Below are 15,794 nucleotides of genomic sequence, written 5' to 3'. Positions count from 1 at the left end.
AGATATGACCAAATAATAATTTATAAATTATCAAGGGCTCATGAGGGAGGGGGGAGGGGGGAGGGAGGGGGAAAATGAGGACCTAATGCCAGGGGCTTAAGTGAAGAGGAAATGTTTTGAGAATGATGAAGGCAATGAATGTACAAATGTGCTTTACACAATTGATGTATGTTTGGATTGTGATAAGAGTTGTATGAGCCCCTAATAAAATGATAAATAAAAGAAACGAGAAAAAACAACAACAAAAAAAGCCTTCTCTCAGTTAAATGCATAGTGAACCCATGAATAAGAGAATACAATGCTTCCCCGTTCTATATCATCCTCACAGTCATTCCTGCCTTTGAACTTATGTTGCAACACTGATATCGACTAAGATCTTGAGGGTCTTTCTCTTTTTCAATGACCCTGTGGAGTAGCTAGGGGTTAGGCATTGGACAGCTAACCTCAAAGCTGGCTGCTGCAGCCCACTCGCCACTCCGCCTGAGAAAGACGATGCCATCTGCTCTCACCGTGATTTACGATCTTGGAAAGCCTATATAAGGCCATAATGAATTGCACTTGATTGTGCTCATGTGAAACATGTCATGAATCAAGAAGTAGTAATACAAAAGGAACTAAGGAGTACTGAGTGGTTTAAATCAGGAAAGGTGTGCATCAGGGTTTTATCCTCTCACCATATTTATTCAATCTGTATGCTGAGAAAATCATTAGAGAATTTGGTTTATATGAAGAATGTGAAATCAAGATTAGAAGAAGGCTTATTAACAGTGTGTGATATACAAATGACACAACCTTGTTTGCTGAAAGAGAGGAGGACTTGGAGTACTTGCTGATGAAGATAAAGGATTGCAGTCTTTATTTACAACTCCATGTAAAGAAAACCAAAGTCCTCATACCCGGACCAGTAGATAACATCCTGATAAATGGAGAAAAGATGGACGTTGTCAAGGATTTCATCTTCCTGGCATCCACAATCAATTTGCATAGAAGCAGCAGTCAAGAGATCAAACCACACATTGCATTTGGTAAATCTGCTGCACAAGACTTCTTTAAACTGCTGAAAGGTAAAGCAGTTACTTTGAGGACTATGGTGCACCTGACCCAAGCCATGGTCTTTTCAGTTGCCTCATACTCATTTGAAAGTTGGATACTGAATATTGAAGACTGAAGACGAATTGATGCATTTGAATTATGGTGCTGGCAAAGAATGTTGAAAACACTGTAGATGGCCAAAAGAACTAACCAATCTTTCTTAGAAGAAGTATAGCTGGAATGGTCCTTAGAGACAAGGATGGCAAGACTTCATCTCACATGTTATCAGGAGAGAACAGTCCCCGGGAAAAGGCAGCAAAAAATGAGGAGGACTTTCGATAAGATGGCTTGACACAGTAGCTGCAAAAATAGACTCAAACATAAGAACAATGGTAATAATTGGACAGTAACAGGCAGTCTTTCATTCTATTGTACACAGGGCATGTTAGACAGGGTTCTGTAGAGAAACAAAACCAGGATACTAATAATTTTATATATATTTAGATAGATAATATAAGAAATAAACAGTTAATTAAATTATAAAGCAGTACAAATGGCTTAGTGCAACTCATTCCTGTGAGACAGCTGTGAGACACTGGCAGTCATTCAAGTCTTGAGGGTCGCCTGGAAGTCTTCTGTAGAGCAATTCAGGCTTTTGGGGCACAGGCAGCAAACAGCAAGGCAGGTCACCAACAGTCAGCCAGATGACAGGGTCCGACAGTCCCCAGCTCAAGAGATGTAAATTCCAATGGTGTGACAAAGCAGGCCTTGAAGGAATCTCAAATTACAGCAACACAGTCCAAGGGTTAGCCATCCCCCAAGTAGTGTAGCTTGCAAATGGAGGCACAGAACAAGCAAGGCAGCTGCACATTGGTCTGATGATCAAAGAGCAAGAGAAGAGGCGAGGCTCACCAAGCCATTTATCTCTCCACCCGACAACTATTCTCACGTGTTCATTGGCCATGTTGACACAAGAAACCTACCTATCACAATCCACGCCTTGCCAACTTGGCATCTGCACACAATTCTTTAGCCATATATAATTTCCACACATTAATGAAATCACACTTATACTTAACATCAAACATCTATCATACATATAAATGAAAACACACTGAGTTCAATTGTATCTGATATATCATACATTAATAAAGATACTCAATAAGCACATATAAAGAAAACACACTGACAATCACAAACCTCACTTTTGCAATTGACCACATGGTCGTAACTGATAGGTAGAACTACCTTCTTCTACTACCCATTCTGTATTACCTTTTCCTTCAGCAAGCACCTCAGCTGGCTGTGGTTTTTTGCCTGGTGAGGTGACCCAGACCTTCATTCCTGAGGGATCTGGGTCATTAGATGTCCTGTCAGGATTGGGTTGCTATAACTTACTATTTACATTAATCACAGGGCATGATAGTACTAAGAGTCAGATTATGGGAGCTCCTGGATTCCAGGCATATTCTTCTTTACCTCCATTATGTAACACCAGTCCAATTTCTCCTTGGTAATCAGGATCAATCACACCACTCAGTACAGTGACACCCTTCCTGACCTGTTGATCCAAAGGCATGAGAAGCCCAAAGTGACCAGGGGGCATTCTCAGCTGCCAGTTCAGTGGAATCCATGCTGTTTCCAGGTGGGAGAGTTCCTTCCTTCAGGACAAGGACTTCCAGGTCTGAAGCACATAAGGTTGCTGGAACAGGAAACAAAAATGCTGCAAGTGGATCACTAGGAGTAATAGTGAGTGGTGCCATTCCAGCTTCCACACCTTGGTTCCTGAACCCATGAATTCTGGCCACTGGAGAACCAGCACCATATATTGGCCGCTGGTTTAGAGCATATACAGCTTCCTGGAGAACATTGCCCCAGCCCTTCAAGTTGTTACTACCTAGTTGGTGCCGTAATTATGTCTTTAGGAGCCCATTCCATAGTTCTATCAAGCCAGCAGCTTCAGGATGATGAGGAACATGAAACAACCAATGGATTCCATGGGCATGGGCCCATTGCCATACTGCATTTGCTGTGAAGTGAGTTCCTTGATCTGAAGCAATGCTACATGGGATGCCATGGGAACAACTCAACAGCACCTAACAAGAATATACTTAATGGACGTGAGTTTGGTGTTTTTTGCTTTGTTTCTATTTTCCCAAGAATGATCTCTTTCTCCAGGGCTTCATTCCTTCTAATTGCATGTCCAAAATACATAAGACCATCTCATCATCCTCATTTATTAAGAGTTTTTTGGTTGAAGTTCTTCCAAGAGTGAGTTGTGTGTTTTTTAGGCAGTCCATGGTATATTCAATATTCTCACCAACACCATAGTTCAACATAATGAAACCCTGCACAGTCCTGAGCCATCTTCACAATTGTTTCTATGCCTGAGCCCATTGATGCACCGCTGTATCAGTCCATCCATGGTGTCCTTCTCCAAGGACAGGTCTCTCCTGAGACTATGTCCAAAACATGTAAGATGAAGTCTTGCTATCCTTGCCTCTAAGGAACACTCTGGCCTTACGTATTCCAACACAGACTTGTTTGTCATTTTAGCAGTCCATGGTACTTTGAATATTCCTTCCAGCACCACAGTTCAAATGCATACATTCTTCAGTCTTCCATGTTCAATGTCCAACTTTCACATACATATGAACCAATAGCGGATAACTTAGCTTGGGTCAGTTGCACCTTAGTCTTTAAAGTAATATCTTAGCTTTTCAATACTGTAAAGAGTTCTTGTGCAGCAGATTTACCTAATGCAATGCATCTTTTGATCTCTTGAGTGCTGCTTCCATGAGCATTGATTATGCAGCCAAGTAAGATAAAATCCTTAAAAAAGGCAATGTTTTCTTCCTTTTTCATAATTTTATCTATTGGTCTAGTTGTGGGGATTTTGTTCTTCCTTACATTGAGTTGTAATCCATACGAAAGGTTACAGTCCTTTTTCTTCATCAACAAGTGCTTCAAGTTCTCTTTACTTTCAGCACACAAAGTTGTGTCATCTGCACAGGTTGATAATAAGCCTTCCTCCTATCCTGATGCCACACTCTTCTTCATATAAGGCAGCTTCTCTGATGATTTGCTCAGCATATAGATTGAATAAGTATGGTGAGAAGATACAGACCTGATTGTAAACCATGCAGTCGTCCTCGCTTATGTTTGCACAACCACCTCGTGATTCATGCACGGGTTGTGAATGAGCACAATGAAGCTTTCCAGAATTCCCATTCTTCTCAAGGCGATCCACAGTTCATTATGGTCCACACAGTCAAATGCTTTTGCATAGTAAATAAAACACTACTAAAAATCTGTCTAATATTCTCTGCTTTCAAACAAGTTTCATCTGACAACAACAATGATATCCTTTGTCCCACGTCCTCTTCTGAATCCAGCCTGACCATCTGGCAGTTTCCTGTCAATGGACTGCTGTAACCATTGTTGGATGATCTTCAGAAAAAATGTACTTGCCTGTGACATCAATGATATCATTCTATAGTTTGAACATTCTGTCGCCTGTCTTTGGAATGGGCACAAGTATGTCTTCCAAATTTCCTGGCATGGAGGAGTGAGTGCTTCCAGTGTTTCTTCAGCTTTCTGAAACACTTCAATGGGGATTCTGTCAATGTGCTCTATTCTTTCTCTCCTGTCTTTTAAATGACCCTTCTTTGTTCATGTATGATGTCTTTGATGCAGTCTCCTATATCATGTGGTCTCTAGTCTTTAGTGTTCAATGCATCAAATATATTCTAGAGATGGTCTCTAAATTCATATGACATATTCTTAGGGTTAGATTCTGGCTCATGTAGAGTTTTAATTTTTTTTCATGAACTTTCTATTTTTTACTCTGTCAAACCTTTATTACCTGCCACACATATCTTTTTTTTTAATCATTTTATTGGGGCTCATACAACTCCCATCACAATCCACACACACATCAACTGTGTAAAGCACACTTATACATTCACTGCCCCCATCATTCTCAAAACTCTTGCTCTCCGCTTGGACTCCTGTAATCAGCTCCTCATTTATCTCCGCGGCCCCCCCCCCACCTCCCTCCCTGCTCCCCCCTCCCCCAACATGAACTTTCATATAAACAATTGATAATTTGTTACAAAGTTTGGCCCTCGGGTTGTTCTGAATGATGATATTGATCTTCTCCATCAACTCTTTCCATAGATGTAGTTAATGTTATTCCTGTGTGCTCTATCTGGTGAGGTCCCTGTGTACAGTTGCTATTTAGGGAGTTGAAAAGATAATTGAATTAAGTCACTGATTTTGCAAAGTTCTGCCATGAAATCTCTGGCATCCTTTATATGACCACGGCTATATTTTCTATCTATTGAGAGAGGTGACATTTCAGCTGACTAGACAAAACATTTTTAAAAATTATGAGACTATTATGAACACCTACTAAATCTTCCTGTTCATGTTCAATGTTTACATAGGTAATTATTAATGCATCTTGATTACATGTTTGATCAATTTCAGATGGCAAAGTTGGTAAAAAATCTTTAATTTCTTTATCTTCAGCCTTAGTAGTTGATTTGTAAATTTGAATAAGAGTTGTATTAACTGGTCTTCTTTGTACTTCCGGATACATCTTGAAATGCTCTAGTGAACAATGAATGCAACCTTATTCTTCTTTAACTTGTCATTCTTGAAAGAGTAGAACACAGGACTGTCTCATTTGTACATACAATCTTAGGATATAAATAAACCAGCTTGAAAAACAGGAAAGAGGAGCAGGAGATAACTACCCTCACTCGCTCATTCACTGTCATTGAGCCACTTTCCTAAAGGTTCCTGTGACTGAAAGTTTTATGGTCATAGAATGCCTCATCATTTTTGCTTCCAACAGGCTGCTGGTTTCAAACTGCTGACCTTGCAGCTATCAGCCCAACATGTAACCACTATGCCACCAGGGCTGCAATAACCACCCTCCGTTTCCTCTCCTAATATGACCTGAGTAAAACTTAAGCTCTCTAGCCTTAGTTCACCAATATAAAAAGGAAAGAATAATATATCTTCTCTCCAACAAATGAGATTGCCCTCAGTATTAAATATATAGATATGTATAAGATGACATTGTAAAGGGCTACATATATTTATTCATTTTTCTTAGATCTTCATTTAGTTCCGTTTCTTGGATTATTTGCTCAGTAAACAAATTGGATAAGGATGGTGAAAGGATACAGCCCTGATCCACACCTTTCTTGACTTTGAATCATGTGGCCTCCCTTTGTTGTGTTTCAATGACTGCCTCTTGGTCTATGTACCAGTTTAAGTGCTGGAATTTCCATTCTTTACAATGTTATCCATAGTTTGTTATGATTCACACAGTTAAATACTTTTCACCATTAATGAAACACAAATAAAGCTTTTCTGGAATTCTTTTACAATACAATGTAAAGTATGCCTTTTCATTATTAAATTATATATGTATTTATAACCAGGGCTTGGAATTTACTAAATCCCATTGCTGCCTCTGTAGCACCCTAATTCCACAATACTTTTCTTTGGTAGTATTTCCCTAGGGCAGATTTCTGTCTCCGGAACTAGCTCCCCACGTTATTTTGACAAAATCTAACACCCATCTGTTTGTGCAGTCATTTGTCTGATTGCGTGGGAAGGTTCACAAATTCAAACCCAGATAAAAAGAACTGAGAATGCTTTTTATATTCTCATACATCTTGGAAGTCAACAACATGAGTATCCAAAATAATAAAACCGATAATATCATTAATTTTTACCAGTTGAAAAATTAAATCACTGGTCAAAACAAAAACACGGGACTTTTCTTATAAATTAAAGATGGGATTCGAATAGTTTTTGAATAGAGCATATACTCTAAAAATTAAAGGCAGAATTCAAGGGTTGATGATGCTGATAAACAATATACTTGCAAATATGTATCCTATGATTGTTGTTAGGTTCCACTGTGTCGCTTCTCACTCTTAGAAACTTATAAACAACTGAACCTCCTTGCAGATTGTGTTAGGTCTGAGCACACTGTTGCAGACTGGGTCAGCCCATCGTGCTACCCTTCTACTTTACCAAGCATGCCGTCCTTGCCCCGGGACCAGTCTCCCCTGACATCATGCCCAAAGCATGTGAAAGGAAATCTCACCATCTTCCATTCTAAGGCGCATCCTGGCTGCAGTTTTTCCAAGAAGGATTGTTTGTTCTCCTGGCAATCCATGGTACTTCAAATATTCCTCCTCAACACCATAATTCAAATGTATTGATTATTCTGCAATAATTCATATTCATTGTCCAACTTTCAGATGCATATGAAACAATTGAAAATACTATGCTTAGGTCAGGAACACCTTTCTCCTCAAAGTGACATCCTTGTTCTTGAACATTTTAAACAGGTGTTGTGCAGTAGATTTGCCCAATGTAATATGCAGATATTCTTTCAAATGGTTTTGAAAGCTGTCTGTATGGTATTATCATTTATTTAGTTACATATTTAATTTTTCACTAGATTTTTAAAACTTTACATTTATTCTTACACTATAATCCTAATCCTTTAAAAAATAATTTTATTGGGGGCTTGTACAAGTCTTACCACAATCCATACGCACATCCATCACGTCAAAGACATTTGTACATGTGTTGCCACCATCATTTGTAATCCTAATCTTTTATGTACTGTGACATTGGCCAAGTATTCTATGGTATACTTTAAAAGAATTTGCCCTATTTGTTTTCGGAGAGTTTGGGGGGTCTAGAAAACGGGAGGATAAAAGGTTGTAGGTATCATTGGGTGGTGTAAGCAGTTAATGTGATTTCTTGCTCACAGAAGCTTGGAGATTGGGTCCACTGACTGAAAACTCTATGTAGCTCACTCAGTTCTGCTCAGACATGCACAGAATTACCACAAGCTAGAGCTGACTCTATGACATATGTTACAAGGATATAATAGAATGGAAATGGCGGATGTGAGGTCAAACTCAGAAACAAACTGGGAAAAGTTTCAAATAGCTTTAGACAGAGTCGCTTTAGACATAACACTCAAAACAGCTTGCTGATTGCTTGGACAATTCTTTTTTTTTTTTGCTTCTACTTTTTCATTAATTCCACAAACTGTTATAATTTCTAGAACCAACTTTATAAAGCAAAGGTCAGGTATTGAGGTGCTTGCTAAACCACTGGACCACAAACAGACATATGCACACACATTTATTTCAGCGGGTTCCATAATTGCCAAAACAGAGAAACAAACAAAAAGCTTCTGCTATGGAGGAATAAATAAACAAACTCTGGTATATTTGCACAATGGAATATCACACATCAATTAACACCAAGGCGAACATCCTTAAACACTGCAAGTTATCAACACAATTAGAGAATGTTTTACTTAGCAAAACTAGTCAATCTGATGAAGATTAATATTTAATGACACAAAAATAAAGTGAAGAAAAAGAAAAACGGTTTTTACACCAAAAGACTAAACTTTGGAGATTATGAGGAGGCTCGGAAGGGAGCGGGGGCAGGAAAAGCAAGAGGAAATTGTAGAGAGTGGGAAGAATGAGTGGGGACCAGGGGTTAACAGAACACCAGTACTGATTTAATTTGTTGAGACCGGCTGTGCAATTACATCGAATGTGCTTCTTTAGAAATTAAAATTAAAAAAAAATTTTTTTAATGAGAATGAAGGCTCACAGTCTTAAAAAACCCTCCAGCTTCCTTACCCCTTGGATTTGAATATGGTCTGAATGTCTACTAAAAGAAGGAAAAGGAAAACTGAGTGGATGTAGAATTTTTAATGACATGCAAGTTCATTTCCAACACAAGAAAAAACGACATGTATAAGAACCTGGTACTTAGTCACCCCAGGATCAATAGCAGCTGCTGTTAAACTAGGCCTATAAAAAGATGTTCTTTACAATGATAGGAATAAGCAGTCATTGTGTAGTCATGTTAAAAATGTGAAATTAATAAGTCTGCTTGAATTCATGTACTCAGGATGTGTGAATATCCATTTATATGCTTCGTGTCATTTTTGATTGATTTGTTCTGAGCTGCTGTTTCCACACTCAATTCTCTCACTCAACCCTATTACCTTTTTGACCAACATAGCCAGTTAATCAACACATTTTTATTTACAAAGGGAAATCTTCAGCATAATTTGTGATAATAAGCTCAACAATATAATAGGCTCAATAATCGGCCATATTAACTCCATTCTTCTCTAGGGTGCATCCTTACAGTTGCCCTTGTGAAAACCTTACTGTGCTTATGGCTTCAGTAAATTGCTGTAGTTAATTTACCAGAAACCTGCAGGAAAACTAAAAAACGTGGGAAAAATCTAGTGCCTCTCAGTTTGATATCAACTTGTTTTTCTAAATCTCTATTCTAATGCCCCTTGCTTTTAGTCATTAAAGAAATTAAGGGAGGGGTGGTGAGGGAATAGCTACCATTCAATTTTTAAAAATGAACCTAGCTTCCCAGAGCTTTAAAATGGCTTAGCTATATTAAGATCAATCAGTTTGAATAAACAAATCATCAGTACTCTTTTTAATCTTGGAATGAATTCATTAGTATTTTCACTTGTGCTTCTTGCAACAGCGTATTCTCTTCGAGGCAGAATTCCCTGCGTGAAATGCGCTGATGCTGGTGTGTCCTTTAGAATCACCTCTGGCCTGAACTCTGCTCTTTGTTTTGCTGGTTTCAGGGTACACTGCACAGGGGCTCTGACTGCTAGTGTAAATATATGCCTTGGTTTATTCAGATTTAAAAGCACCTGTGATCTACTACAGCCTGAGAGAATGGTGTATGCTTTTCATTAATTTCACCACAAGTGGAAGAAATCCCTTTTTAAATATGCTGTGAAAATTGCTAAAGGAGAGGAAATAATTACAACTAGGTGCACACATGTATTTTCAGAACTCTTATCCCTCCCCATTGTTTATAATTCCCCCATTGAACTGTTGACTGAGAATTGAGAATGTAATGTATACAGAATGTTGACTTATTGACAGTCAATTCTAAAGGTGTTAAGAAAAAATATGGCTACAAAAATATTTTTAATATTTTAATGAAAGTAACCAAGAAAAGTATAGTTTTTCATATGGAAAGATATGGTAGACAAAGGTTCAGGATCAGGCTATGTAGATCCAAATTTTGGATCTGCCAACTACTAATGGTGAATTGATTACACTTAACATCGGTTTTATACAGAGCAAACATTTGCTCATGCTAATTATACCTCAGACTGCATTCCTATCAAAATATATTTGACTTCTTTATAGCCATACTTCTCTGTAAAAGCAGATAGATCATGCCATACTTGTGTACTGGGTACAAGAAGGATATTAGATCTACAGAGCACCAAGAAGAGGCTCTCTTGCCAAAAATAACTTCCCAGCTGGTTTGCTACAGACTCTAAGATTTCCACTTACAGAGTTCTTTCCTTGACACATCCAATCTATTAGAGTTGTTAATTAAAATGCAAATGTCTCTTGAGATGCCATATGTTAAGAAAATATTAATTTATTATAAGTGAAAGTGCTGACTGGCACCGTGATACACCTTGCAGATATGAGAGATAGAAGGGGTAAGTTTGGTGAGGGAAGAATTGGCAAAAGATGGCTAAATTTGTCTCCAAATAGAAGTTTTTAGATGCTCCAATAAAGGTATCAATAAGGATTACTTGTCTATAGCAATACAGAGCAGAAATATGAGGGTGAACAAAAATATTTTTAAGTAAGAAGAAAAACTATTGGAAAGAAAAAGAAGCAATTAAATAAAATGGAAACTCATAACTAAGGTACACTAACTTGTAGAAACAAAAAGGTGCTTCTGTTATTTGTGTAGTCTAATTTAAAATATAGATACAATGTACAAGGAAGTCTCTGGGGAGGCTAGAGGCCATGTCAAAAATATAAAAGAAACAGTCATCTATTGGAGCAGCAAGGCCAAGGTCTGTGAGATTCTTGAGTTGTAGTGGCAGAAAAACAAAGCAAATCGACCAACCAAACAAAGCAAGTAAGAATTTCACACATGAGTCCACCATCATAAGCCATAAGGAACAATGAAATGGGATGCATTGACTTACAGCTGACAATCTGACTAAACGCATCCCAAACTGGAGCCAGTTGTGCTGGTCCTCACATCAGCAAACCAAAACCTGTTTCTATCTTGTGGAAGCACTTAGTTTACTTTGGACTCAAAATCTAGGTCAATCCATTGACTTTCCCCCAAATAGAAACTATTAGTAGCCAATCCATTCTCGACAAATCAGTTTAATGTGGCTTAAAATTTTTCCCTTGTTCACCAAATAAGTAGACAATCCCCAATGTCCTAGTGTTTCTTATTTCCTGTTTATCCGCCTTAACGAAAGTCTTCCTCTTCTGTTCTTAGGAGGCTCTTCTAAAGTTCAGACCAGACATTCCACCATTTATGACCTGAAGAATTGAACTAATGAACCCAAATAAAAATGGAATATTCACTATGATAAGATTTTTTGTTCTGATGATGCCTAATACCTGATCCCTTCGACACCCTGTGATCACACAAGCTGGTTTGCTTCTTCCATGTGGACTCTGTTGCTTCTGAGCTAAATGGCTGCTTGTTTACCTTCAAGCCTTTAAGACCCCAGACACTATGTCTTTTGATAGCCGGGCACCATCAGCTTTCTTCACCACATTTGCTTATGCACCCATTTGTCTTCAGTGATCATATCATGGAAGTGAGCACGCACTGATATGATTTTTTTGTTCTTTGACGCCAGATAACTGATCCCTTAGGCATCTTGTGATCACACAGGCTGATGTGCTTCTTCAATGAGGGCTTTATGAGTCACTACTAAAACAATTTAAAAATTTAATATTGTGGAAGTCAAATCAACAACTCATTTATTTATTTGTGGCTAATAACCATATTTAAGTAATCCTGATGGTAGGTTACACATTGAACTGCTAAGTCTAAGGTCAGCCATTGGCACCCATCCATCACTCTGCTGAAGGAAAGTGAGGAGGGCTGTCTGTCCCAAGAAGATCTTAAGTTGCAGCAGCTCCACAGAGCAGATGGAGTCTGTCCTGTGGGGTTGATATGAGTCACATCTGGCTCAATGGCACTGGTTTTAGAATAATCATATCCACCTCTTCTCTGTCTGTTTGTCATATTATGCTGGTTTGAAAATCCCACATATGCTGTCCTGAAACCCTAATCATGTAAAGAAATTTAGATTATTCTGCTAGAGGCTCCATGTGGGAAAAAACTGGCGAACAACTCTAGGCAACTGCTATATAATGAATAAGGACATCCTTATTGAAGTCAACCCCACCTACAGCCCAAATGAGCTACAATGAGTTACGTCAGGTAGCAGCAGGAGAGATCTCAAGCGAACTACAAAAAGAATAACCGAGATGTACCTACCCTGCTTAGAGAAGCATGAATAAATATATGATTATTGGGATTTTTTTAGGGGGGAAATATTGGTTATCCTTTTATTGTTAATAGTATAAACTGTCACTGAATGTCAATGTATTTAGTGCATTGATTTTATGGTTTTATCTTCCTTTTTTCCTGTTAATCGTTCATTCCAGATTATGAACTTAAAACATTATGGTTTTTAAAGCTTTGCTGTTGTTAGTGTGTATGTTTAAGTTGCTTCTGCTGTATGTCAACCTCATGTGCCAGAACAGAACTATCCTATAGTTTGTAATTCCTAGGCTGCAATATGACTATTATTTTAAGACACTAAATTCTGGGGTGGCACAGCAGGGTACTAACCTTAGATTTAACTCCGAGTTAAAGGGCAGCACAGTGTGAGGGTTAGGGTTAAGAGAAAGTGACAGGGGTGGACTAGCGTCTGCACTAATCTGACTGCTGTGAGAATGAACCACGAAGGACCATGCGAAAAACCGTAGAGATGGAGGAAGCTGCTGTTTGGGTGGCAGGAATTCAGGGTAGAGTTGGTGGTGGCTTAAGCTAGGGCAGAGAGAAGCAAGTCATCAGATAATTTATACATTTTGAAAGTATACAGAATTTTTAAGGAATTCGATGTTGGGTAAGATAGAACAAGGCTGTCGAGATTAACTTAAGATTTTTAAAATTTTGGCAACAGAAGACGGCATTTACTTTTTTTTTCATTGGGGGGGCAGGGGGCACTGTGGGGAATAAACAAAAGGAAGGGAAGGCCCTGTGAACAAGCTAGATTGACCCAACAACCAAAAAAAACCCCAGCAAAAATTCAGTCTAGCGATCTCTACCACTTACACAAATAACCAACCATCCACCAAGTCACCCAAACCCCCAACCTCCATCGTTAATTCAGGTTAGGGGGTCTCCGGCCCTCCTTCCACAGCTGGGGTGGCAGCTGCAGGCAGAGCCCTGGCTTCTATTTCCATTGATTCTGGAGATTTGAAGATGACTGCATGGTCAGCTCTGAAAGCTGAGGAGCACCGCCAGGATGTCTCTAAATGAGCGCTTTCTTAATACAGTGAACCCTCGTTTATCGTGGTTAATCGGTTCTAGACCCTACCGTGATAAATGAAATTCCGCGAAGTAGGATTCCTTATTTGTAAATCAAATATTTTCGTAGTTAGAGCATAGAGGACATGAAAAAACACCCTTTAGTCACCATTACACTCGTATTACCCAATTTATTAAATGAAAAAGGGAAAATACAGTAAAACATTTTGGACGTTACAATTATCATTTATATTTATTTTATTATTTATGGCATCTAGTTTACAGTATTACATATTTCACATACAGTATTATTATACATAGTTCTTACCAATACTGTAATCAATAGCCTTTGAAATGACTTAAGGGATGTACTCTACAGGTGAGTCGCCGTCTTTTTCCTCTGAAGGAGCGGGTGTAGGCAGTGGGTGCTGTTACGCAAAAACCGCGATAGAGTGAAGCCGCGGAAGTCGAAGCGTGAAGTGGCGAGGGTTCACTGTACTCCGAAGCCCAAGCAGCCAATGCCATGACTCTTTGAGCTTTGATGCAGCAACAATAGCTAGCTAGTCCAAGAAGCAGAAGATTGGCCCAGCAGATGGAGACTAGACCCTCTGTCAAGGCAGCATTAAAACGCAAGCAATAGAGCTTACAGCAGAGCCTGGGTAAGGCAGCACCTGGGGGCCCTGGCCAGGGGAGCAATCTGAGCATGAGACCAGCACATAATCCAAAGAGGCTGGTCCAGGGGATGACTGCGCTGGGAAAGTGTCAAAACCTGCTTCAAGCTGGACAAGCCGATAGTGTTTGAGGTGGTGGAGATCCGGGGAGAGGGGACTTGGGGCATGGAGCTGTGGGTTGTGGTGGAATCAGTGGTAGAGGTCAGGGTCTAATAGATTGGGGAAGACGGGGCTTTGGAGGCCAAGGCCTGGATGTGGATATGGACCGAGATGAGGAAGAGGTGCCCTTGCTTGACCTGTGCTGACCAAGGAGCAGCTGGACAACCAGTCAGATGCCTACATGTTGGAAACAAAAGGACACATGGATGCCAGGTTGGATGCCTACAGACAGATCCAGAAACCAAGGATGAAGCCCACCCACCCTCCCATTCGTGATGCTTGTTGAAGTCGCCACTTCTGTAAATAATGTTGAGGTTACAGAGGAGAAGATCCGTGATTGATGTTGGAAAGGCGTATCACAATTAGCTATGCGACTAACTGGCCACACACTTGCATTATTGTGTTCCTTTTACTTTTTGATATTGTGTTGCATAAAACCCATTTTCCTTTTACTTGATTTTACACACACACACACACACACACACACACACACACACACACACAAGATTTTTGGCTATATGGCTAGAGCTCCCTCTTCCCTGCCTCCCCTCACTTGTCATATATTCTGACATTCTAACATTTCCTTTGTTTATCTGTGCACCCCTAAACAGAGGCCCCAGGAAAAGCCAGTGGAGATGACCTTTACAATCAGTGATCCTCCCTAATGTCCTGATATGTGAACTACGGTTCTATGTCCTCTTTAATGGAATCTTAAAAATGGTTAGCATATCTGGAGCTCTAAAAGGACATCCTGCTGCTGTGACAGTTGAGCGCACCACCAACTGTCCTTTGACAGAGGACCACCATCGAACAGGCAAGAGCAGCTCTGCGCTTGTTAGATTCACCAAATGTGTTATTGATGTTACAGAGAGGGCAACCAGTGTGCACTTTTCATGCTCAAATGAGATCAACGTTTCGCTTTGCATATATCCGGGGGGTACAAGGAGGTTTGCGTGTGCTTCAGAAGGGGGAGGACTCAAAGTGATGGCAGACTAACTGCTGAGAGGAGGAAAGGTGGGGAGACGCTTGTACTGAAACACTGCTCATATGCTTTATTTCAAGCCCAGCCTTAGGCTTGTCCATTCATTTGTTTTGTGTGACCTCGTTTCCTTTGAAGGCTTAATTATATTTATATTTCTGACCTGAAAAAACATTTTCATGAATAAATACCCTAGAGGTAAACAAGAACGATATAAATGGTTATGTATAGGGAGTGAAAGGGTGTGGGGTGTATGTTGAACATGAAGGGACCAAGACTTCTTAGAGGATATATTGTTTTATCACTATAATTTTTTAATGGTGTGACTATGAAACTATTACTTTTAAAAGCATGTTTTTTTCTTTTGTCTCTGTCTAATACCTATTGTGTGACTATTGGGTCAACAATGGACCGTTAACCTAAGAGTTGGTTCTGCAAACCCACTAGTTCTTCCTGGGGGGAAAGATGAGGCTGTCTGCTCCCATGAAGATTTACCACCTTGGAAAACCTTATGGTGGTGGTGGTGG

General features: G+C 39.5%; 1 pseudogene; it reads left to right on the top strand.

The window, feature by feature from the left end:
- The first annotated feature begins 12,898 nt into the window (after positions 1–12,898).
- Positions 12,899–14,564, top strand: LOC115871801 (annotated as a pseudogene).
- Positions 14,565–15,794: the final 1,230 nt, after the last annotated feature.

This window comes from Echinops telfairi, unplaced genomic scaffold (assembly GCF_000313985.2).
Source record: "Echinops telfairi isolate 266 unplaced genomic scaffold, ASM31398v2 ScPeMD7_7406;HRSCAF=8444, whole genome shotgun sequence".
NCBI lineage: Eukaryota > Metazoa > Chordata > Mammalia > Afrosoricida > Tenrecidae > Echinops > Echinops telfairi.
The sequence above is the reverse complement of the archived record's forward strand: the minus strand, read 5'-3'. Positions and strand labels throughout refer to the sequence as shown.